Source organism: Staurois parvus, unplaced genomic scaffold, assembly GCF_062004578.1.
Source record: "Staurois parvus isolate SC_StPar_1 unplaced genomic scaffold, SC_StPar_1.0 ptg000155l, whole genome shotgun sequence".
In the NCBI taxonomy this organism is placed as follows: domain Eukaryota; kingdom Metazoa; phylum Chordata; class Amphibia; order Anura; family Ranidae; genus Staurois; species Staurois parvus.
The window spans coordinates 7,151,910-7,176,518 of record NW_028317951.1 but is presented as its reverse complement, the minus strand read 5'-3'; positions in this window follow the sequence as shown (position 1 = coordinate 7,176,518).

The following is a 24,609-nucleotide window of genomic DNA, read 5'->3' as shown; positions in this document are numbered from 1 at the left end:
ATCTCATGACAAATTGTATTGGTGTGAACCAGGGCTTAGTCTTCATTCAGGAGTATTTGAACTATTGACCTCTGTAATCAAAAAGCTTTTTTTCAGCAAAAAGAAGAAACGAGGGGAAAAGAGTCTAAACCTTTTCCTACTAGCTGCCTAGCAGGGAACATATAAAATATTTATATGAAATATTTATTAAACTGACCAAAAGTATATTTGTTATCAGTCCTGACAATAGAAAAAGAAAGAAAATATGCACAAAACTATTTTACATATGTGTTAATATAGGAACAAAAATATAACAAGTTTGTAAAAGGTGAAAGTGATATGTGAATCTTTTTTAAAATGATTAATATACAAAATAATTGTCCATGTAAAATATAAAAAATATATAGTTACAAAATATTCTTTTTTCCATCAGCAAAAATGCTCAAGGTCAAGTACAGAACAGTCTTTTTAATAGTAGTGTAACAGATTTTGAGCAATAAGTGACAATCCTGCTGAAAAGATTTTCCTGAATATTTTATTTGAATGCTTCTCTGATCTACTTTTGAAAGTTAATCTACCTTTTTCCTTGTACATTAGATTTAAAACCAGAGATTTATTTTCTGATTATAGAAGCAGAAAATCTTTGGTCTTTTAGGAATTATTGTCCTTCACCTCAAGCCCAGTGTCTTTTATCATTCACTCATTTACAGTATGTCTGAAGAATTCACTGTTCAACCATTTTAATGCCCAATCTCCCTTTACAGAAAATTGTGCTGGAAAGTGTTTTAATTCTCTAATGCTATGCTTGAACACTGACGGAATCCAAATCTTCAAGTATACGTGTTAAAGGAAAGGTATTACTTATAATAAAATATATGAATTTTTAAAGCTGCCAAATAATACAAAATACAAATTCTATATTTACAAAGTTTTTTCAGAACATACTGTCTACAGGCTCCTCCTGTCTGTCCTTATTGTTATTCTTCTAAATGCTCTTTTAATATTTTCATGATATCCTTGCTTATAATTTCTTTGTCCCTTTTCAGTTTTTGTTTATAGACTTGTAACTATCTTGTCACAACACTATACACCAGACAGCGGTTCAGTAATTGTATATTTTTATTTGCCAATGGCACCAGCATCATTGTGTAACTGATGCCTAAGTGAATTCCCCACAGAAATGTATGGCAAAGGCCCTTCAAAAAGGCATTGAATTTTGCAAATGGATTTATTTGCTATTATAAGAGTTGAGTATAGGAAACTCATGGAGAAAAGTAAAAACTAGTAGCAGACTAAACCTTACTCTCTTAAATCAAAAATTAGAAAAAGTGATGGGTGGTTCCCATATATGTAACTTCAACTAATATACCTTAGTGCATATACAGGTTGTGTTGATTGCCTGTTTCTGATTCTCTGTGTCAGTGTATGTATATCAGTGAGTTCCAGGTGGTTGAATAATAACAGTACAATGCAGTTTCTTTTCCAACAATGCAGTCTTTTTACAAGCAATGGCACTAATAACACTCATCTGCCAGAGACAGGCACTATGATGATGCTTTGCAAAGCTGTTTATAAATTTAATAAGCCAAATGTGCTGTGCTCAATAAACTTGAACTAAAAAAATCCCCACCAAAGTGCATATTATGCATAAACCTACAGTGTAAAAAGTCAATCAAAAAGTCCACATGAATATTTCCAATGTCCCCATAAAATGATGATTATGAGCATCCCACTCCAGCGAATCAACTTCCACCATCGATAAATCAGATGAGGCTGACCAGAAACCCATGGCCCTCAAAAAATAAAGTCAAAGTCATGTATGGCTTTAAATCATAAGCAGACAAAACCTATGATGCTCTTCAAGAACCATCAATCCTATATGGACAGGACACAGGACCCACTCTAGAGGCTCTCAGATGTGTGTGAGTAAGGCCCAGGATGTGCTCCAAGAACCACCAGCCAGGGGCACCACCAAATGTTTAATTCTCACTCCACACTTCCATGTAATTGCACTCAGAAAGAAAATAGAAGGTATCCTATGCTATACATAGTGTAAATCCAAAACTACTTTTTATTTATAACTAAAATCCACATACATTATGCAATCACATTGATAAAGATAAAAAATACATCTAGAATTAGATTAGCTGAATTCTGCCTCTGGGGACACTTTCAGTGCATAATGACATGGAGCAATGCTATATAACATCATCATGCACTATGTGGAATTTTGAAATATCCATGTGGACTTTTTGATTGAATCTCTACACTGTGGGTTTATGGATAATATTTACTTTGTTTTTTTTAAGTTCATGTTTACTGAGCGCAGCACATTTGGTTTATTATATTTATATACTATTGTCAGGGATCTAGGGCGCTCATGGGTGCGCGCATGCGCAGATCGCCGATGCGCACTAGCCGGCGAGCACTGGGACTTAGGCGATCGCGGTGACACCGACGGCTGCGCATGCGCACTCGCGATTGCAGACGCGTGCCTGTCACCAATGAGAGCACAGGGCGCCCTATTTAAACCAGCCCCGTGCATCTCCAAATTGCCTTATGGTCTTGTTCCTGTGTTCCTGATTGACCTGTACTTCTGACTGCCTTGTTGCCGACACAGCCTGATCCTGATACTGTTGTCTTCTCCTGCTCTGACCCTTCTCTCTTCCTGACCATTCTCTGCCTGATCCTATTGCCTGACCTCCTGTTGCTGAACCCGGCCTGTGACCTGATTATTCTTTGCCTGCCGCTCTGTACTGTCTGCTCCGCTGTTACCAACCCGGCCTGTCTGACCACATTATACCTCTTCACATCAGGCTCTTACCTGCTTTACGCCATTGGCGGCTGCCTTTACCACAGCTGGTGTTACTCAGGGGTTGCAACCTGGTCTCAGGCTGCTTCAAGTCCATCTCCACCATCAGGGGCTCTGGTGAACCAGCAGACTGAGGCTTAGACTCCGTGCCCTGAGGTACTCCGGTCTGTGGGTCGCTAGAGGCTACTGTCAGTCGGCTCGTGACAGCTATGGTCAAAATCTCCTAGCATGCAGCTTATTTTATTTATTTAGACATCATAAGTGCGGTTTCCAAATTTGGTTTTCTGTCTATGAATTGCCTTTTTGAGATAAAGAAACCATCCAATAAAAACGTAGATGTTACACAAATGTTGCATGCAGTTTAAATTTAAAATAATTTATAAAATGCATTTTCAAAAAACTATAAAAGTAGACCTAAGTAAATACCCAGTTGTTGCGAGTATAGAGGAGCATGCTACCCACTCCATGTGACAGTGCTATCAACGCTATTAGGTATTGAGTTACTAAAACTGGAGAGTGCAAAATCTGGTGCAGCTCTACAAAGAAACCATTCAGCTTTCAGTTTTTGTTGTCAAAGGTTAATTTAACAAGCTGAAGTAAGAAATGATTGGCTACCATACACAGCTGCACCAGATTTCGCACTCTCCAGTTTTAGTAAATCAACCGCATAGTTTATATGGAATATTTCTTTGCTCCTGGAGGCTGAACAAAGTGGTGATCAAAGCAAACCCTGTGTAGACAAAGCACAGGTCTCCTTTAAAAAAAAATCTGCTTTGTAAAAAACAAAACAAAACATAAGTGATATACATTACTAGGATGTTAGTAAATTGAGATCTAACTTCTGCTATTTGGTCAACACTAACACTGATACTTCATTGACTACCTGTGTTATAAAAGGACAGTTTGTCTGCTATAATTACATTCTCAGCCCAAATCATGTCATAATGGAAACCTAGAAAAAAAACATGAGCTGATAAAATGACAAGAAAATTACATTTCTGTGGATGATCCGTGCATCCTGCCCTGGATGCCATGCAAACGTATGAATGCTGAAACATTTTACACTCAGGAGAAACTATTATTTAGTGCAAACTTAAAGAAAAGTATCACTAGAAGTTTAAAACTTTGTTTGATTTACCTATGAGACTTGTTTCTATTCAAATCTGGGCAGTGTTTAATTAAATAAAATTTTTTTTTTGTTCTGCAGTGCTAGTTGTGGCACCACCCCAGGCTGAAGCCAAATTTGTTTTTTATTGCAAGCCCTGTGCCTCCTCAGCTCTGCCACCTGAGTCTTTTATACTGCAAAGAAAGAGCTAGTGAGCCCAGACTCACCCACAAGCTACCTGTATCCTATTTTGGAGGAGAAACCGTTGCAGCTGAACCTATTATTTATTTAGTTATTTATTTCAGGTACTTATATAGTGCTGTCAATTTACGCAGCTCTTCACACATATACATATTGTACATTCACATCAGTCCCTAACCCTCAAAAGGTGTACAATCTAAGGTCCCTAACTTACATTCATACATACACATACTAGGGACAATTTAGACAGGATCCAATTAACCTACCAGCATGTCTTTGGAGGTGGGAGGAAACCAGAGTACCCGGAGGAAACCCACGCAGGCACAGGGAGAACATGCAAACTCCAGGCAGGTGGTGCCGTGGCTGGGATTTGAACCAACGACCCTAGTACTGCCAGGCGGAAGTGCTAACCATTTAGCCACTGTGCTACCCACACCTACACCTGAAGTTGCAATTGACAGCGTGTGTTGTTATGAATGGCAGTGTATTGGGTTGCACTGACTGTGAATCTGGGCTCAGTAGCGCTTTCTTTCCAGTACAAGGGCTCATGTACACGGGGCATTTGGAAAACTCTTCTGACCGCTGGAAACTGACTGCTAGAAAACGTAGGTTAGAAAAATGTCAGTTTAGCTGCATTTGCATACTGCGTTTATGTGCATTTGCGTTTTAGAAGCGTTTTTAAAAGATAACCTCAGGAGACCCTCCCACATGTCCAGAATGTACTGAAAAATAGTAAATAATTAACTATTTCAGACATTTTGAGAGAAAAAGAGAGAGCAGTATGTGTTGAGATCAGGGGCGGACTGACAACTCATGGGGCCCCCAGGCAATAGGGGATCATGGGGCCTGTGTCCTTTCCAAAACTCAAAAAAGCCTATGAAAAAGGTACCAGGGGCATCTCATGGGGCCCCCTACTGACCCCGGGCCCTCGGGCAGTGCCCGAGTTTCCAAATGGTCAGTCCACTCCTGGTTGAGTGTATGGATCCCATCATGAGCATAATACAGCACATTCTACCATTTTTTTCCTTCATGCAAAACCTGGAACTGACTGCACTGGTATACTAGGCCCATTTGAATACATGGAAAATGCCTTGCATGCATTTTTGATGAAGAAAAAAGGCTCTGGACAGCATCTGGAAATGGACCTGTCAAAAAACACTTCTAAACGCAAACGCTTGTAAAGACGGTTAACTACATTTACAAGTGTTTGGTGTTTGAAACGTCAGTAAAATCTACTCCTGAACGCAATTTTGGTGCATTAAAAAAAACGACTGTAAACTCAACTGCCTGTAAACAGATATGTGTACATGGACACATAGGAAAACATGAAGGAGAGTTCAGGGGCTGCAAAAAAAAAAAATGCTCAACAGCTCCTGAACATCAGTTTAGCAGCTGCAGTGTACATGAGCCCTATAGAAGTCAGCAGAAGAGATCAGAGGAGGCACAGGGCTGCAACACACTGCAGAGCTGCAAATGTTCCTACTGACAGCTTTCAGAGGAATTGGGGAGTTGTGCAGGCTCTGTGTGTACTATATGTACTTCTCCCTCTCCTCTCTGATCTGTGGGTTAGAGTTAAACATAGATTCATTTTTTCCATTCAGCATGGTCAGATAGTTTTGGGGGGAGGGGGACAAGCAGGGGGACTGCACTGCTCAGGAACCGCTGAACAGGACCAAATGCTTTTTACACTGGGTCCCCTGGAGGATTCTACTTCTAACAACTTTTTCAAGAAAATAGGGGCAAATATAATGATAACTGGATTGAAAAGGTTACACTTCATTTTACAGTCTTGCTAGAAAAATCTCTCCTTTAATTTTCTAAAGCTTGAACAATATCTAAATATTTGATATACAATTTCTGCAAACTTTTTTTTGTTTCTAGCACAATAAAATATTAACAATTGAGCATACATTTATTCATGGTTTTATGGTGGTATTTTTAATAACACTATGCATTTAAATGTTTCTGAAGCTTTATAATACCAATAAAAAATGTGTATGTCTCAGCAGGAAATGTTGCATTGCCTCTTGACATATGTATCCTGCAGTGACTACTTTGATATCTTTCTTCTTCATATAACATATGAACTACATGATCCATCATTCTTTCAACAGTAAAATATTTGCTTCAGTTAGATGTTATTTATTTCTATCTATACCTTTTTTTCCAACAAACCCAATCCCTGGTTAATATGACTTTCAAGAAAAGGGCATTAGTAAAGAAAGAGTACATTTGGGAAAAATCAAGCATTTCCTTGCAACACACATATATAAAGAAAACCTCAAGAGATGACATACTGCATGACAGTTTGTTGATACATTAATATTACCAAAACAGAATATCTTAGACATGTTGAAATGTCTTATTAGGCCATAGGCTGCTCTCAGCATGCAAATATGTGAAAACATTGGGGGGAAATCATAGAAAAGCACTGTAAGACTATTCAAAAATATTAGAAGTAGTAAAACATCTCTGCCAAAAAAGCATGTTACTGGTTTGGGGGGCTGTGGTTTTCAGGGGAAGTGGCCTAACCTATAACCTCTTTCCAGTCTTTGAATGTAAATTTAACATAAATCTGATATATATATCTGTAGTAATACCTGCTTTTAAAATGCATTGATGAATCGGGTAGAAAATCCAGTATACTCAGCTGAACTGATTATACTGATCAGTCTAAAATATACATATTACAAGTAAATACAGTATGTGCATATATTTCTACTTTTTTACTATTTTTACAGCCATTTATATATGGGCACCAATTTAAAAAGCCTGGCCAAAACAACCTCTTAAACTAATGGCCAAAACAATCTCACATATACATAAGTCTGGCAACAATGATCTAATTTCTGCTGGTATCTTAACCAATTCAATCCATTCAACTGGGATGGTATACCCACTTTCTGTCCTGGCCATTTTTCAGTTTTCAGTGGTATTTTGATGGTCATGCATTGTACCCAAGTTAATACATCATACTTACTTGCTATGTGCAATGGTTTTACATAGAGCAGCCCTAACCTCAACTTCTCAGGAGCTTATGGTTCCTCCCCCCAATGAGTGCGACAGTAGCAAGTTGTTCCCCAGCCCCACTTTGTGTGTCCATAGACACACTGAGCTGGCTCAGCCCTGCCATCCGCTTCCCCCTTACTGGATGTGATTGATAGCAGTGGGAGCCAATGGCTATCTCTAAGCTAATGAGCAGGGAGAGAGCCAGGAGAGCCACTGTTCTCGTGCACTGTACTGGATCAAGATGGCTCGGGCAAGTATTAGGAGAGTTGGAGGGGAGCTGCACACAAAAGGTTTTTTTATATTCTTGCATAGAATGCATGAAGGTAAAAAATCTTCAGTCTTTACAACCGCTTAAATAATCCCCAGGATTATTTATGGGTAAAAAAGGCCCATACATTTGAAAATATAAAGCTTCCTTTACTTTGTAGTTCGAAAACATCAAATAAAAATACCAGTAAAGTATGAATAGCTCCACAATTACCCCTTTTTGGAGAATGGACATCTCAAGGTGATCTTGTTTTTGCCACAGTTTTTTGGAAATAAAGAAACATGCTGCTATTGGTTTGGATGGTGTATTAATAGCATTTGTGGTACTGGGAGGGGTCTGGTTTCCCTTTCCCCTTCTACTGGGGTAAATTGAGGGTACAGTGAGAGGAAATTCTTTTCACTTTGGTTATCTGTTGACACAACTCATCTCTTTGCAGTATGTATGTGTGGGGTAGAAATTCATAGTCATCATTTCACTTATTACCTTGTGTCATCTGGCTTTGGCACTTTAATCATCTGACTTTCAGCACAAATATTTGATGTTCTTCTTATTCCTGTTTACTTCAGTTACTGGTCCTTTTGGCTATAGGGTTCACTTTCTGAGGAGAAATAATATATGAATACAATACAATTGTCACCTTACTTTACAGTATATACTTTTTGATTCTCTGAATACAAACCCATACACATGGCCATTCTTTCTTCTTCTTTTTTTGGCCTCTGGGCACATGTTTGGTAAACCAACTCATATTTGCACTATTATTTTACTATTTTCTTCTGGCTGTGGTTCCTTAGTTGCCCTGTCTCATTTTTTTTTTATGGGGGGGGGGTGACATTTGTCTTGTTCCACAACTCCATTGGCAGATACCCATTGACCTTTTATAATTTGGAAGTCTCAGAATAATATCTAATTTCTATCTACTACAAGCTGTTCTGTAAGTATGGACTTTTTTATTTATGTATTTATTTTAATTATAGTACTGTAGGTTAATTATAATACTCTATGGGTATATTCCTTTATATCAATATTTTTAAATTAGATTTTTGGACCTACAGATACCATATCAATAGTGTCTTTTCCTGAGGAAGTGAAGTTCACAAAACATGTTGAGAATTAGGATGCTCTTGATTTTGCCATTGATGACCATTATGGTGTAAAATTTAAACATGCATATTTGTAATTTTAGAGCTCTAATTATAGCAGATTAGTTAGCATATTTCACTGAGGCGTGTTTTTTTTACACATACCATTTTACTGTAATAAAACTTCTATTTTACCTGTACTGTTGTCTGCTTTGTACCTCATATCCTGTGTGTATTTGTATTATTGTACATGCTGGTATTGAGGTCAATAACCACTTGAGTATCCAGCGACATTTTAAAGCTGCACTAGGATAAGGGCTATTTGTCCCACTGCCATTTTAAAACAACAGAGGGGATGGGCTGTTCCCATGAGACCTAGCTGGGGTAAGCACTGAAATTACTGGCTGCCTGTTACTGCCAGTGTCCAGTGCTATGCCCAGGAGCTAAAACAATCAGCTCCAGAAGCTAAAACAATCAGCTCCTGGGCATGCAATGCTTTCACAGACCACTCCAGTGAGTAGTGATTTGTGAAAGTAAGCACAGCATTTCCATGTTACAGTAAATACTGTCTGTTGTGTAAAAAGGAAAACATGCCTCTTAATGTGTACACAGGAGAACACGCCACAATGGATTTAAGAAATGCTCATTTCTCATTTTCCTTAGCTTTCTTTGCTATTTTTTTTAAAAAAGGTGTAGCACTTATCAAACTAAACCCTCATATCAACGCATGTGTACATTTGCACTGAATATTAACACTAATAAAAAAATAAATAAATAAATAAATCTTTTACCAGAAATTCTGTGTGTATTCTTTGATTGAAAGGTCCTAATATTGTTTGCTATTTTATTCAGCATCATAAAAAATGTTCAAGATAGAGAAAACAACTTTTCATGATTTTTACCAGATACAATATTTTAGTGTCATTTTAAACAGGAAAAAATATAGAACAAAATGTATACTTTTTATTGGCAATAAAACTACTTTCCTCTTTAGTTTACATAGAAAATATAATAATTTTTGTAAGATAATATCACCAAAAGAAAGAAAGGTTTCTCCTGCCCACAAAAAATGTATGTAGTACATTATCTAAAGTAACAAAAGATTAGCCAAATAAACCGGCCCATAGTAGAAATTTCAAATATTGTTCTGGTCCATAAGAAATACAAAAGTACTATAGATTAAGTGGTTAAGCAATATGAACTGGCTTATTTCAAAAAGGCAAAGCGAAAAGATGAATTGAAAAATGCAGTAGCCCATAACCGTGAGCAATTAAATTTCAGTTTACTGAACTCAGGGAACTGAAAAGTAAATTCTAATTGGTTGGGCTGCTATTGGGTACTGTTAATGTTTCCTTTCCCCTTATTGAATTAACCTGTAGGTGTATTTTCCAACATTTTTATTATGTTCTTCTATTAAACTTCCATAAGAAAATGTGAAAAGTATGCAGTATGCAATCCCACCCCTCACCACCATTATATCTTGCTGATTCTTCGCCTAAGCTTCACAACAACTCACAGCTGCTGATACATCTAGAAAGATCATAAAAAATAGATTGAAGTTCTTTAAAAAAAATTAGTTTGATACCTTCTACATCTTGGTAAAAAAAAGATTTTATATATATATATATATATATATATATATATATATATATAGACATGTAACCCTTTTGATATATATGCTATATATCAAATGACTGCTGTTTGATTGCAGCAAAGGATAATTCATGTTTTGTATCTATATTTGTTCCCACTGTGCTAAAAGGAGCATATGTCTTTTACTATGTTGTTGCTGCAGGGAATAGCATCTGCACACTATTGCAGTTTTGTAAAGCTCAGAGCTCTGAGCCATATTTTATGCCAGGAATCAACAGTAATAGAGTGCTGGATAATGTCTGCAATTTCTATGGGAAATGTCTGCAATTCCTTTCAACTATAAAAATAACATAAGGAAATACTGGAATGACACTTTTCACATCTGCAAAGAGTGTGAAAAGTGTATAAATACTGTATGCCTAAAATTTCAAATATGCTGAGAAACCGTATACAAAGATATCTTAAAGGCACAGGTAAACTTTATCTCCTGTTGCAACAGATACATGTGTATACAATAGTGATACTGATTTAGTGAAAAAGAATGATCAAATTATATAATTCTTCTGTGAGTGTTTGATTTGAGGATTTAATCTGATCTATATGAATCAGATTTTATGTAGTTTTTATATTATGTAGCTATTAGTGACCTATGATTTTTGGGCAATGATGGATAAAGTGGTATAATATTTGTATTTTGACAGTTTGATTTTCTGTTATTTTTAAATCTGTGTAATTTATTCTATAGTATGTAGTATTTTAGTAGGATGGTATGGTTTATTAGAGTATAGTGTTAATTTAGTATTATTTGATATTAATTACTGTTATTGGTAATTTCATGGTTGTTCTTGTATCTTGTTTCTGTTCTTTATTGTGATACTATGTCGTCTTCAATGTATGTAACTGTATTTTAACAATTTCCCTTTGGGAGTAATAGAGTATTCTGAAGCAGAATGTTTGCTTAACTCAATGAACCTGTGCTCACTTCAACTAACAAATCATGAGCACTGGAAATTATTTTCCCAACAGATGATTGGATGATTGAGCTGAACAGTTATATGATGATGCTGTACTGCACTGGTGACGGTTATTATTTCTTTATTTTCCAAAAACATATGACAAAAAAATGACAACTTAAAAAAAAGTACCATACATCTTACTAAATATCTTTGACTGTCTACTTTACAGAAAGGGACATTTGGGGGGCTATCTTTACTGTTCTGGCATTTTTGGACTATTAGAAATTAGATAGGCCATCAGTACATTAGGGTTGATAGATTTTCAGATGTATTATTATTATTATTATACAGGATTTATATAGCGCCAATAGTTTGCTCAGCGCTGTCCATTATAATGGGAGACAGTACACGAGACAGTACAGTAACAATACCATTCAATACACGAGGGGTTCGAGGGCCCTGCTCCTTGGAGCCTACAATCTAGGAGGGAGGGGATAGTGGTACAGGAGGAAATAGCTGTGCGGGATGGAGTGGTGGGGAGAGCGGAGGAGTTCAGTAATTAGCTGAGGGCGGGGTAGGCTTCCCTGAAGAGATAGATTTGCAGGGTTCGCCTAAAGTTGAGGAGAGTAGGTGATAGTCTGATGGATTGGGGTAGGGAGTTCCAGAGGATGGGGGAAGCCCTGGAGAAGTTCTGGAGACGGGCATGGAAGGAGGAGACCAGGGAACTAGAGAGTAGGAGGTCTTGTGAGGAGCGGAGAGTACATTTTGGGTGGTATCTGGATACCAGATCAGTGATGTAGTTTGGGGCAGTATTATGAACAGCTTTATACGTCAATGTTAGCATTTTGAATTTTATCCGCTAGGCAATCGGAAGCCAGTGGAGGGATTGGCAGAGGGGGGTGGTGGATACGGAGCTGTTTGTAAGGTGAATGAGTCTGGCTGCAGCATTCAAGATAGACTGAAGCGGGGATAGCCTGCGGTGAGATAATCCGATGAGGAGGGAGTTACAGTAGTCAAGGCGTGAAATAATAAGGCGGTGAATGAGTTGCTTAGTGGTTTCCCGGGTTATGAACGGACATATTTTGGAGATGTTGTGGAGGTGAAGTCTACATGGGTTTGTCAGTGATTGGACCTGGGGCTGGAAGGACAGATTGGAGTCAAGGATGACACCTAGTACTCTGGCTTGAGGGGTGGGACTGATGGTGGTGTTGTTGGTCTTGATGGAGAAGTCGGGGGGGGGCGCGGGCTGGGGGGAAAACTAGGAGCTCAGTTTTGGAAAGATTTAGTTTGAGGAAGTGGAGTGACATCCAATCCGATATGTCGCTTAGTAGGCTTGTGATACGGGCGGAGACTGAAGGGGTGAAGTGAGAGGTAGAGAGATAGATTTGCGTGTCGTCGGCATATAGATGGTAGTTGAAGCCTTGAGAGTGTATCAATTGGCCAAGGGAGGAGTTGTAGATGGAGAAGAGAAGGGGCCTGAGGACAGAACCTTGAGGGACCCCAACAGAGAAGGGGAGTGAAGAGAAGGTGGCAGCGTTATAGGTAACACTGAAGGAGCGCTGTGATAGATAGGAAGAGAGCCAGGAGAGGGCAGAGTCTCTGAGGCTAAGAGAGTGTAGTTTTTTGAGGAGGAGGGGGTGGTCAACCATGTCAAAAGCCGCAGAGAGGTCGAGGAGTAGGAGCACTGAATAGTGGCCATTAGCTTTGGCGGTTAGCAGGTCATTGCTGAGTTTGAATAGGGCAGTTTCGGTGGAGTGTAGGGGCAGAAGCCAGACTGTAGGGGATCAAGGAGGTTGTTGTCGGTGAGGTGGGAACTCAGGCTAAGCGCTCGAGGAGTTTGGATGTAAATGGCAACAGGGAGATGAGTCTAAAGTTGTTCAGGTCGGTGGGATCCAAGGAGGGTTTTTTAAATATGGGAGTGATGTGCGCGTGCTTTAGAGGGTAGGGGAATGTGCCAGAAGAGAGGGAAAGATTATAGATGTGAGTGAGGGAGCGTAGGATGGAGGAAGAGGGTGATTGTAGGAGTTGTGAGGGGACAGGGTCAGGAGGGCAGGTGGTGAGGCAGGATTCAGAGAAGACCTTAGTGACCTCTTCAGTGGTAGCGAGGTCGAAGGAGTGGAGTGTTGAGGGGGTTTTAGTGTGAGGAATGCTAGGTGGGGTGGGAGTCTGGGCAGTGGCAAGGTCGAAGTAGTGGAGTGTTGAGGGGGTTTTGAGTGTGAGGGATGCTAGGCGGGGTGGAAGTCTGAGCAGTGGCGATGTCCCTACGAATTATAGGTAACACTGAAGGAGCGCTGTGATAGATAGGAAGATGTATATCATAGTTTGTGGATTCTTTTCTACAGACTAAATAATAAACACTGATTTGGGTTATTTTCACCAAAGTGAAATCCAAAGTGAACCAAATGTTGCAAAATAAGCTTTGGCCTACATTTCTGAAGAAAAATTATTTATTTCAAACATTTTATAACAGAAACAAAGAAAAATGCATTTTATTACAAATTTTCCGGTATTTTTTTGGTTTATGTAGCAAAAAATAAAAAACCTGGTGGTGATTAAATACCACCAAAAGAAATCTCTATTTGTGTGAAAAAAATTATAAAAATGTAGTTTAGGTACAGTGTTGCATGACCACACAATTGTCCTTCAAAGTGCAACAGCGCTGAAAACTGAAAATTGGCCTGGGCATGAAGGGTAGAAAAGTGCTTAGTATTGAATTGGTTAATAAATAAATCCCATCACATAACACTGAAGATCAAACAGTATATTTAGTAAGTGGAAATGCAATAACCCATGGCAACCAGAGATGTTTTGTTCTCTGATTGGACCATCATAGACTTAACCCTTGTTCCTATGTGCTGCTGCAAATTACACATCGCTATAGCGCTTTGTATTCATTAAAATCAAAAACCTTATCCTTGGTATTATAACAGTTTTGCAACCTTCATGTAAACCTCTCTAAGAGCTGATTCACAATGTGCCCTGTGAATTGAAGCTCAGGTTTCACAACTAATTAATACAGTAGTTGTTCAGCGGTTCATGTCAGGTTTACATTGGGTTCAGGACAGGAATAGCTCAAGATTTCATCCTGTTCACACATATTCAATTTAGAAATGGTTCCCATAGAAGTCAACAGCCTGTAATCTGCACCTGAACCTGTAAGTACTGCTCAGAAATCATACAGGGCTCTTTTTCAAATAGCACTGAATCCACACTGCTAGTGCACCAGACATATGTGAACAGGCACCATAGGAAGCAATGTTTTTTCACATGTCATGTGGATTGGATGTGGTTCAAACCTCATCCAATCCACATATATGTGAACCAGCACTAAATGCTACTTTCCTGGCTGTCATACTTTCCCTCTTACTTTTGTAGTTCCTAGGCACTTACCCAAAATACTAATAAAAAACACTTCTAACTTTGCATACTTGTTCCAAACTGATGACTCAAAAATGATTAGCCTCTGTGTACACAATATGGCAGCCTAGCAACTAATATTTTCAGAAGATGAGGTCAGCAATGACAGCCTACATACAGCAGCTTTTTTCTGCTTTATTTACCTGGTTATCTTTTCAGTGCACACGTCCTGTCCTAGAGTGACAGCCTTCATCTCCTGTAATGAATATATGGAGGATCATCATGGTCACCATAAGGCAGGATTACAAAACACCTCTCCTCTTCTTCACAACAAAAAATTCACCACAGGCAAGAAACTCAAGAAGTTGCCAACTTAAACGATTTTTGGCAGGATCAAGAGGTATTCTCTGCATTTAGGTAGCAGACATAACAAAACACTTTCAACTGTATATTCAACAGACCAACAGATACCAAATGCGAAAATCTGACTGTATGTTTTTCATATAAAACCAGCAGATCTGAAGTAAATCTATAATAGCTTAAGTGAACTTCCAGCTTAAGCTGTTCATAATGACACTAGCCAACATGACTCCCCATTTTAGTACAAATGACAATAAATAAGTGCTTACCAAACTGAAGTTTTACTACCTTGGAATGTTTGAAAAAATGATCTATGGGATTCGATGAATTTATGAGAGATAAACACTCCTAGTGAGCTTATGATAAATGCGTACAAAAAAAGGCAAGTTTGCCAGATGATGAAACATCTAAAGTTAGTTATAGACATTTTTCAGTTTCAGAGATCAGAAAAGTGTATTTTTCCAAAGCATTCCAAATCATAATAAATCCAGTTAAGAAGTTTAATGCAATTAGATTTCAAAACAAATTAAACACAATAGAATTTCTGAAAGGCATGATTAGATAAGATTGCACATAATTATCCATTAAGTACAATAGATTTTGTTGCCTCACTCAGGCTGCAGCAGCTGGTAACATCTGCTACTAATATGTATTTTGTATTAGCCATGTTTTGTTGATTAAAAACATGTAGCCCGTTTGTGTTGCTTAAAATCTGTCTCAAGCTATATTTTTGCCAGTTTGCCCACAGCTTTTGTCTCACAGAATACCTTGTGCTTTCTGCCAGTGTATAAAAGCCTGATCCCCACTCAGTGGCATACCTAGTACCAGGGGCGGACTGACAACTCATGGGGCCCCGGGCAATAGGGGATCATGGGGCCCCTGTGTCCTTGCCCAAACTCAAAAAAGCCTATGAAAAAGGTACCAGGGGCATCTCATGGGGCCCCCTACTGACCCGGGCCCTCGGGGCAGTGCCCGAGTTTCCAAATGGTCAGTCCGCCCCTGCCTAGTACAAGTGGCACCTGAGGCTCGAAATTGTTTAACACCCCCTCCCCCAACAAAGTGGTATGAAGAAATAAACCAGCACACAGCAGGCTACCCCAAAGCCCAAAGGGGTGGTCAAATTGCACTAACAATGGGAGGGGGTTATAGGGGCATAGTTAAATAAAACCTGAGCCTGCTCCCCTTATACTCAGAACTTTTACCCACAAAATGTGCTTTAATGACTGTGCCACAAGCAATGTGCAAGGGTTCATTCACACCAGTGTTGGTCTCTAAAGAGCGATCTGTGTTTGGATCACACATTAGAGAGAGCATTTGGCAGGTGGCCAGAAGGCCTTGCATCACCTTTTCACTGCCTGATTTAACCCTTTAAACCTCGCACGAGTGTGGCTCAACCATACGCAATGCAAGTGGTTCTGAGGCAGTTGTAAGGTGGCTCAATTAAATTGATTGGGTTATGTTCAGTGGGCTACAGCACCTCCTGAAATCAACAGGGTGTTTAAATCCTGCCATGGCAAGTGTACACTCCCTAGCAGGGGCGGACTGACAACTCATGGGGCCCTCAGGCAATAGGGGATCATGGGGACCCTGTGTCCTTGCCCAAACTCAAAAAAGCCTATGAAAAAGGTACCAGGGGCATCTCATGGGGCCCCCTACTGACCCCGGGCCCTCGGGCAGTGCCCGAGTTTCCAAATGGTCAGTCCACCCCTGCTCCCTAGCTAAAAAGGGAGCAGTTGGGGGGTTGTAAAAACATGCCCCCCCTCCCAGCACAGACTGATGCCCCAAGTACAGAGAGTTCAGCACTGACTGATCCCCTAGCACAGACTGACACCCCCTGTACAGATGCCTCATAACAGACTGACCATCCAACACACATGCACCCCTCCAGTAAAAACACCTCCCACAGCCCTGACCCCTCAATACAGACTGACCTCCTAACATTCCTCAATCCCCCCAGCACCAATCCTTCAGTAGACCCCCCCCCTCATGTACAAAATCCTCAAAACAGACATCCCCATGCTCACCAGTACAGATCTATCTATATAGAAATACTCGCCCCCTCATGGTTCAGAACCCTATGAACATGCACACACCCCCTACACTCACACACCAGATGATATGCATCCAGGGAGTGATGACCCCCAAACTGACCTCATTATCTTTTCCCCTCCTCCCATAAGTAAAGAATACTGACTACAATTATTACCAGCTCCCGCATCATTAGCCCCCTCCCATGTACTGCCCCTATAATATTCCTTCTCCCAGTTACAGACCTCATCATTATTGTTCCATCATATTGAATATTGCACCCAATTATTGCCTCCCACCTCCAAGTATTGAATATTTAACCCATTATTAGTCCCCTTGATGCTGAATACTGCCTCTTGGGGTGTAGAGATTTGCTCCCATACCCCCCTTATTACTCCAAGCAGAGAATATTGTCTTCCACAATATTATCTGCACCTCCCCCCCATGCCAATACAGAATAATATACACTCACTCAGCGGAGGATATACAGGGAGCTCACAGTGAGGGGCAGTCTTGAGCAGGTAAAGAGAGTGATGGGCGACGTGGGGGAGGACTAAGGAGAATTTCTCTCACTAAACAGCAGGCAAATTGAAAAAATATATCTGATAAAGTTTTTATTTGCATTGGTGAATCAGATGCTACTTTTTACCACAGTGGTGGAATAAAACAGTTTCTTGAAGCCCTGGTCTATTTATTTAAGTGTATGAGATACTAATAATAATAATTAGTGGCACTGAGTGACAGGGATTATCAAAAGAGAGATATTAATAGTGGGGAGATTGTGCTTATCTTTAATCACTATTTTAAAGCCAGTGTCAGCTTATAATTTACATTTAAATAGCTGTTTAATGAACAGTTATTGGTTTCAATAAACCCCTTAATCAGCTCGCTAAGATAAAAAACAGTTAAATTACCCAATCCTGGCATATTAACCATTCTGTATTTTGGGACCATCCTCCTCAAACACTGGCCTGATGCTAATAGGCGTATGTACTAAAATCAGTATGCAGGGCCCCACTTGATTACAACTTGTTTATTATAGGGAACCAATCTATTATAGCAAAAAAAAAAAAAGACAACACTGGAAGAAAAAAAAGAAGTGTAAGCTTGGCAGATCTTCCAATTTCTGCAAATATCCTGTGTCTGTGAAATGGTTAAGTACCATGTAGATTTTCTTTCTTAATGGATTTGTTGACCTTAGTTTAAATCAAAAGCAAAAAAAATAAAAATGTTTTTAATTTCAAGAAGTGTAAAAGAATAGAAAAGTGATGGAAGAAGAAAAAATTGTCCACTAACTGCACCTCTCTCTTGCATTAAGTTTTTTATTTCTTTGTTTTTCCACTGGAAGTCTATTTCAAGCATAAACTACTCTTTCAATTAAAAAAACACCTTTTTTAAGATTAGTTTTGAACTTTCACTCTGCTAGTTTAAAGTCATGTCCCCTTATTCTTCATCATAACTTTATATTAGAAATACTGCCTTCCTCAACCTTATTAACACCCTTAATGGTTTTAAAATTTTCAATCATATCTCCTGTTTCCCTGCCCCCCTCCAGACTGTAAGTATTACGTTCTTGTAGTCTCTGCTGATATTCCCTTTACAGGATACACTATTTGCTAATTTTGCAATCACCTGATTTAATCACTCCCAAATCTTTTTCCTCATTTGGTCATTCTGACCAAAGCTGTGCCCCCAATAATGTCTTCAGTCAGAGGATACCTTTTTCCTACATGCATTAAATTGTGTGTAGAAACAATGAACTGCAGTTGACAATGCTTTGACCAATCATCCAGCAATGCCAAATCATGTTCCATGTTTCAAGCACCTCCTAAAATATAAGTCCTGTTGCACAAAAAGACACATCTTGCCCACCAAGCCTCATATATCATTTACAAAAGAGAATAAATAGAACAGACCTAGTACAGAGCCTTATGGTTCATCACCAGGGGCTGGTCTCTGTTTTCAATGACCTTCATTTCCAATCACACTGTCCTAGCTTGCACAACTTTGTTATAAAAACTCAATATGATTAGTCTGACATTATCTCAGTTAGGCCATGCAAAAATTGAACTTTTAGAAAACAACTTTTTTTCATAAGGTAGGGAGAAGGTGACTACTATTTAACTAAGTCCATGTCTAATTTTTTTTCCAGTTTAGCTAGATTGTCATTTCTTGCTTTTTGGGTTTAGATGCCTGTTAAATAATAAGACCTCTTAGATATGCTTTACACGAAAACCTTACCCAACAGAGATTATAAAATGCTACTTCCTTCTTATCAGAAAAGATTTTAAGGTGGTCTGAAATTACTTATCTAAAGCTGAGATGGGATATTAAGGATTTGTTCACTTTCCATCTGTATATATTATTGAATGCAATTTGAAAAAAATCTGTTTCTGTGATGTCCTGATTTGACCATAGATTTGGAATGCGTCTGGCATAGAGAGCGTGAAATGGCATTTGAAGATAAAAATGTGTAAAACTGCCAGCACTTAAGTTCTAAAAAGATGCAATCTCATTAATAAGACATTGTTCAATCACTATGAATAATCCAGTGGGATTGTAAATTGACAATGTACTTGGCCTTGCATCTCTCTTTAGACTAGGAAATCTTCAACCAACACTCTAAGACAAAAAGAGAGCTCAATGGTCTTGTGCAAAATATTTTTAAAAATTTACTTTATTAGTAAACTCTTTGTATACTCAAAGGTGTTTAATTGCAAACTGTTTCAAACATGGTATCCATCTAAATGGAGATGATCTTAATATACTGGATACAGATAACCAGTCCTAGGACTTGTTCAGCCACCCTTTGTAGTCGTCTCAATGAGGCATGGAGCTGATGTGTTAGGAATAGGATTTTTTCTCCTCAGAAAGTATCTACGATTTGGCTCCAATAGACTTCAGTAGGGTTCACCTATTTTTTAAATATTTGTGTATTCAGACTGGGCTCACTGTTACTCCTGAAAATCAAACCCAGGTTAGTTTGCTCATCATACTCCATAGCAACTGGAATGTTCTATTGATGGAACTTTGTTTAGCCATAGTATATGCTGTGCTTGTTTTATCTACCCATGTTCTGGTCAGTCTCTGTTGCAGGATTAGGTCTAGACAAATTTCTCCATCTTCCAGAACTGATTTTCCCTCAATCAGTGTTTTGACTGTATAGGAGTTGCAAATAACCTGAAAAAAATGATGGAGAGGACTCATCTTTGTTCTACTAACGTTGTTTGTGGATTTGTTGCAATAGGATTTAGTAAATATGAATTCACTAAAGTTAAAGGAACTATGTCTGCAAACATGTATACAGATTTATAGGATCATACACAAATACTGTTCATTAAAATAATATCCTGAGCTTTCAGATAATGCAAGATTTCTCTGGAAGGATCAAAGTTCATTGGTTTTATAGGAATTCTATGAATAGAGTTTTTTTTTAAAAATATACATTGCCCTAATCATTAAAAACTGAAGCCTATAGGAATATATATATTGTTTTTTATTTTATTTATTTTTTTTGCAATAAATACAGAAATTTAAGTAATGAAACAGTACAAAACAATATTTCATATTTACCTGTGCACAACCAGGAGATGGGTAGTGAAAGCTTACTGCCTAAAGTTAGATTTCAGTTGTACTGTGAATAAAGAGAAGCATCTCAAGTTATAAAAAAAGCTGATGATTGACACAGAGGAGGGGTTAATCACAAACCTCTTTTACTAGTAGAGACAGTTCCATCTAGATCTTCAGTCTGAAGGAGCAAACAAGTGAAATGCTATTGCTGAACATTAGGCCTCTTTAGGCAGCCGAATAAAACATGCAATGCCGAACCTCCTCAAAATTACTCTCATCCATGTAACAATAAATAGATACTTTGATTAAAAAAAGTAATATTAACCGTTTCAATACCGTGCAATTTTACACCTTCCTGCCCAGGCCATTTTTCAGGTTTCAGCGCTCTCACACTTTGAATGACAATTGCGCGGTCATACAACACTGTACCCAAACTAAAATTTTATAATTTTCTTCACACAACTAGAGCTTTCTTTTGGTGGTATTTAATCACTGCTGGGGTTTTTATTTTTTGCTAAATTAACAAAAAAAGACCAAAAATTTTGAAAAAAAAACACATTTTTCTTTGTTTCTGTTATAAAAGTTTACAAATAAATAATTGTTCTTCATAAATTTAGGCCGAGATGTATTCTACTATATGTCTTTGGTGAAAATAACCCAAATTAGGATGTATATTTTAGTTTGTAGGAAAGTTCTAGAGTTCACAAACTATGGGATAGATCTGAATATTGATCAATCCTGAAGTACTGACGGCCAATCTAATTTCTTGAGGTCCAAGAATGTCAGAATAGTACAGATATCCCCCAAATGACCCCTTTATGCAGAGTAGACAGTCCGACGTACTTCAGTGTTTGGGCACAGATGCTGTACTTCAGCTCCGCATCTTTCTTTGCAGCTTCCTAGCTGCCATATCCCTCATAGACTCTCACTCAGTCTCGGACCTTGGTCTGTCCTGACCTGGACACCATGGTGCAAACCAGGCCAGGAACCAACTGGGGATATAGATACATTATTTAGGAATTTGGGACATTTAATGGAAAAGAAAGTAACAACATGGTGGGACATGATCACACATGAGAAATATCTTAAAGATAGACTTGTCCCTAGAAGATTAAGATAATATATATATATATATATATATATATATATATATATATATATAATGTATACCATAATGAAACTGATTAACAGAGTAATTACACATCTATGAAAGGTCAAACCTGTGTACCACTATACTAAGGGGGCGTATATGTGTTACACTAAAATACAATCAAATTACTAAAACCATAAATGTTTATTATATGTATGCTAAATGGGTAACTAAAGTATCTGTAATTAAACTTACTCTAAAAAGAGGGGGGAAAAATATATATATATACATACATACATTACCCATAAGGTAAAAAAATACAACAAATATGTATTTTAATCTATATTCAAAAAGATACATTTTAATAGAGGAAATATAAAAATGAATTATTAAATACTCAACCCTACCCCCACATATATGCTGTAAACAGTAAAAAAAAATATTATAGATATAACTATAGTAATATGGCTGCTATACGCAGTGCAAATATTTATATCTAGTAATTAATGAGAGGTCATGGACACTATGCATTATATGTGTCCATATGGGGGTCTTTAGTATATGTATTCCAGTCTTCTGTCCCCTTAGTTCGTGCCCATTAGAGCGTTCTATTAGCTATCTATTAGCTGGGGTATAATCTCATATCATAGGAGCAGAGGATGGATATATTATTCTTTCCCTTACAATCGGACTACACAATCATGGCTGCCAGAGGTGCAGTAGATTGCCGGAGGTCCGCCTCTGTGCAAGAGATTGACATTTAGCTTCCTATTTAAAGGCCGAACGTCACCTCTAACGTTAGCCCTGAGGAAGTCACATGACTAACATGATGCAATGATGTACTACACCGATGCAAGTACACCCAGAGCATGAGGTTTATGTGCTTGTGTATCTTTTTGGAAATGTGAGTGTAACATTGGAGTTTATTGCTCTATTCTTTACGTATTAAAGAGGTATTACACTATGGGAGATTCTTCTTATGTTTTTTACTGAGAAATTGGCTATACCACACCTTATTTACCTGGAGAGGATTTTGCCACCCTAACATTCATTCCTGAGGGGGAGATCGCTGCAGGGAGAGGTTTGCAGTGGCAGACGAGTCTTTTACATGGAGGATCCTGTTTGGTGATCCTACAGGTGTTTTGACCCTTGTGGGTCGCAGCAAGGAGGTGAGCTGGTATTTCAGCTGTTTGTGGATATCTTTCTGTGGTCACGCACATCCAGCTGCACAAGTGTCTTACATATTGGACAACGTGGTGTTAAAACACCAATTTGGACGTTCTTCCTTTAAACAAAAATTTTTTATGTTGTCATGTGTCTATTATTTATGCACGTTTACTGGATTTAGTGTAACACGGTGTGTCATTTCACTTCCGTGCTCTATTTATATTGTCACGAGGTATTTTGTCTTATATTGTTTTTTTCTCACGTTTTATATGTTTGGTTTGTCTATTTGATAATTGTTTTTTGGGGTTTTTTTTCTTATTTGTGGGGGAGTGATTGTTCACATCTAATTAAGGAGTGTTTCCTTGACATATGTGGGGTTCCTTCGGCCCTTAGTCCTATTCGCACAGTGCTCATCCTATAGTCCCATTTGGACTATTATCAAATTTATACTTATTGTTTGGAATTGTCACTGTTTTGATTATCACTGTGGATCCATTTGTGGACCAATTCACGTATACGCTATATTTTGCGAGATTATTGGTGTGTACACTTCAGGTTATCGTTATCACTTTAGATCCCTTAGTGGATCGGTATTCACTTTTGTCACATTGGATCCCTAGTGGATCAGGTCACTTTGATAATCAAATATACTGTAAAGTGAAAATGATACAAGAATATAACTTTTATATGCATTTATGTATGTAATTTTCATTCACGTATGATTATTATATTTTATATTATTTGGGTAGCGCTACATTTATTTCTACTCAGTCAACTGTCATAAGGTATATGATTAGATGTTAGCAGCTTCTTCTTTTTGTTTAGGGGTTTCTCATTATCGAATATCACTATTGAGTTAGGAGCGCAGGAGGTTCACACCATTATGGTGCAAACCAGCACCTCTCACAGTTCCCTTTACACTGACCACCACAGGAGGGTGGGGCTTGTGACGATCGAGCGTCAGACCCCAGCCCTTCTCACCAAACTTGTGACCGAAGGACTAGCCAATCTAAAACTGCAATGTCACGTGCGTAACAATGCCATGCCCAGATGCACCCTGCACAATTTTCCAGCTAATGGACCACAAATCGATGTACCGGCAGCCTGGGAGCGATTGTTACTGGGTCAGGTTAATTACGCAATTAACCCTTCACACTGCCACCACCTCCTTTTTGTACAGAGAAAGAGGAAACTCGGCAATATCAGCAATAACACTATGATGGTTGAGATAATCATCTGCACAGCACTGTCACTGCATACAGGTTATACAGAGGGTTAAACACACAGTAGCGCTCTTTTAGAGGCAGGAACTCGTAAGTTGCAGTAAGGAGCTTTAGAAACAGTTCAACTCTTTCAGAAAGAAAGATTTATTACTAAAAGGTCAAAAGGGTGCAATAAAAATATTTACAGAAAAAAGATGTAACCAATATATATATAAATATACAGAGAATAATAACACAGCAAAGAGGTAACAGAAAGGAGGTTAAAGTACTTGCCAATCAGCCTTGGGTTAAGCAGATTAAGTTTCAGAGCAAAAGGGCACCGTCTCCTAAGTTGGTTCTGATATTAAATGGGAGAATTCTTCAACTTCCACTCTTAGGCCTGACAGCCTATTTTGTTGTCCCCCAGCAGGGGGTGTCTCTGAAGCAGACGCATCTGCGGAATGGTTAGATATGAAATATAACATACAGACTTGAATGGTTCAAGAGATGTAATTTTCTGCTTTCCTATATATTCCAGCCAAAGAGAGTGACATATCAAACTGTTTGACTTCTCGTGGCCAATCTGAAGATATGCCTGTTTTTATGTAAGTCTCTCATATTCCAAGATATGAGACATAGAGGAAAAATGGATTTTAAAAGTGTTATCTAGTTTCTTACTCCTCTGGAATGTCTTTGAACTCAGGGAAAGGCTTGGGTTATCCTTTTATGAGGTGCTAGATTGCACAGCTTCCCAGCCAGCCCGGCACCCAGCTCAGAGATGTTTTATAGCTCGGAGCCCACTGCTGTGCCCTGGCCTGCCTGTGACACTT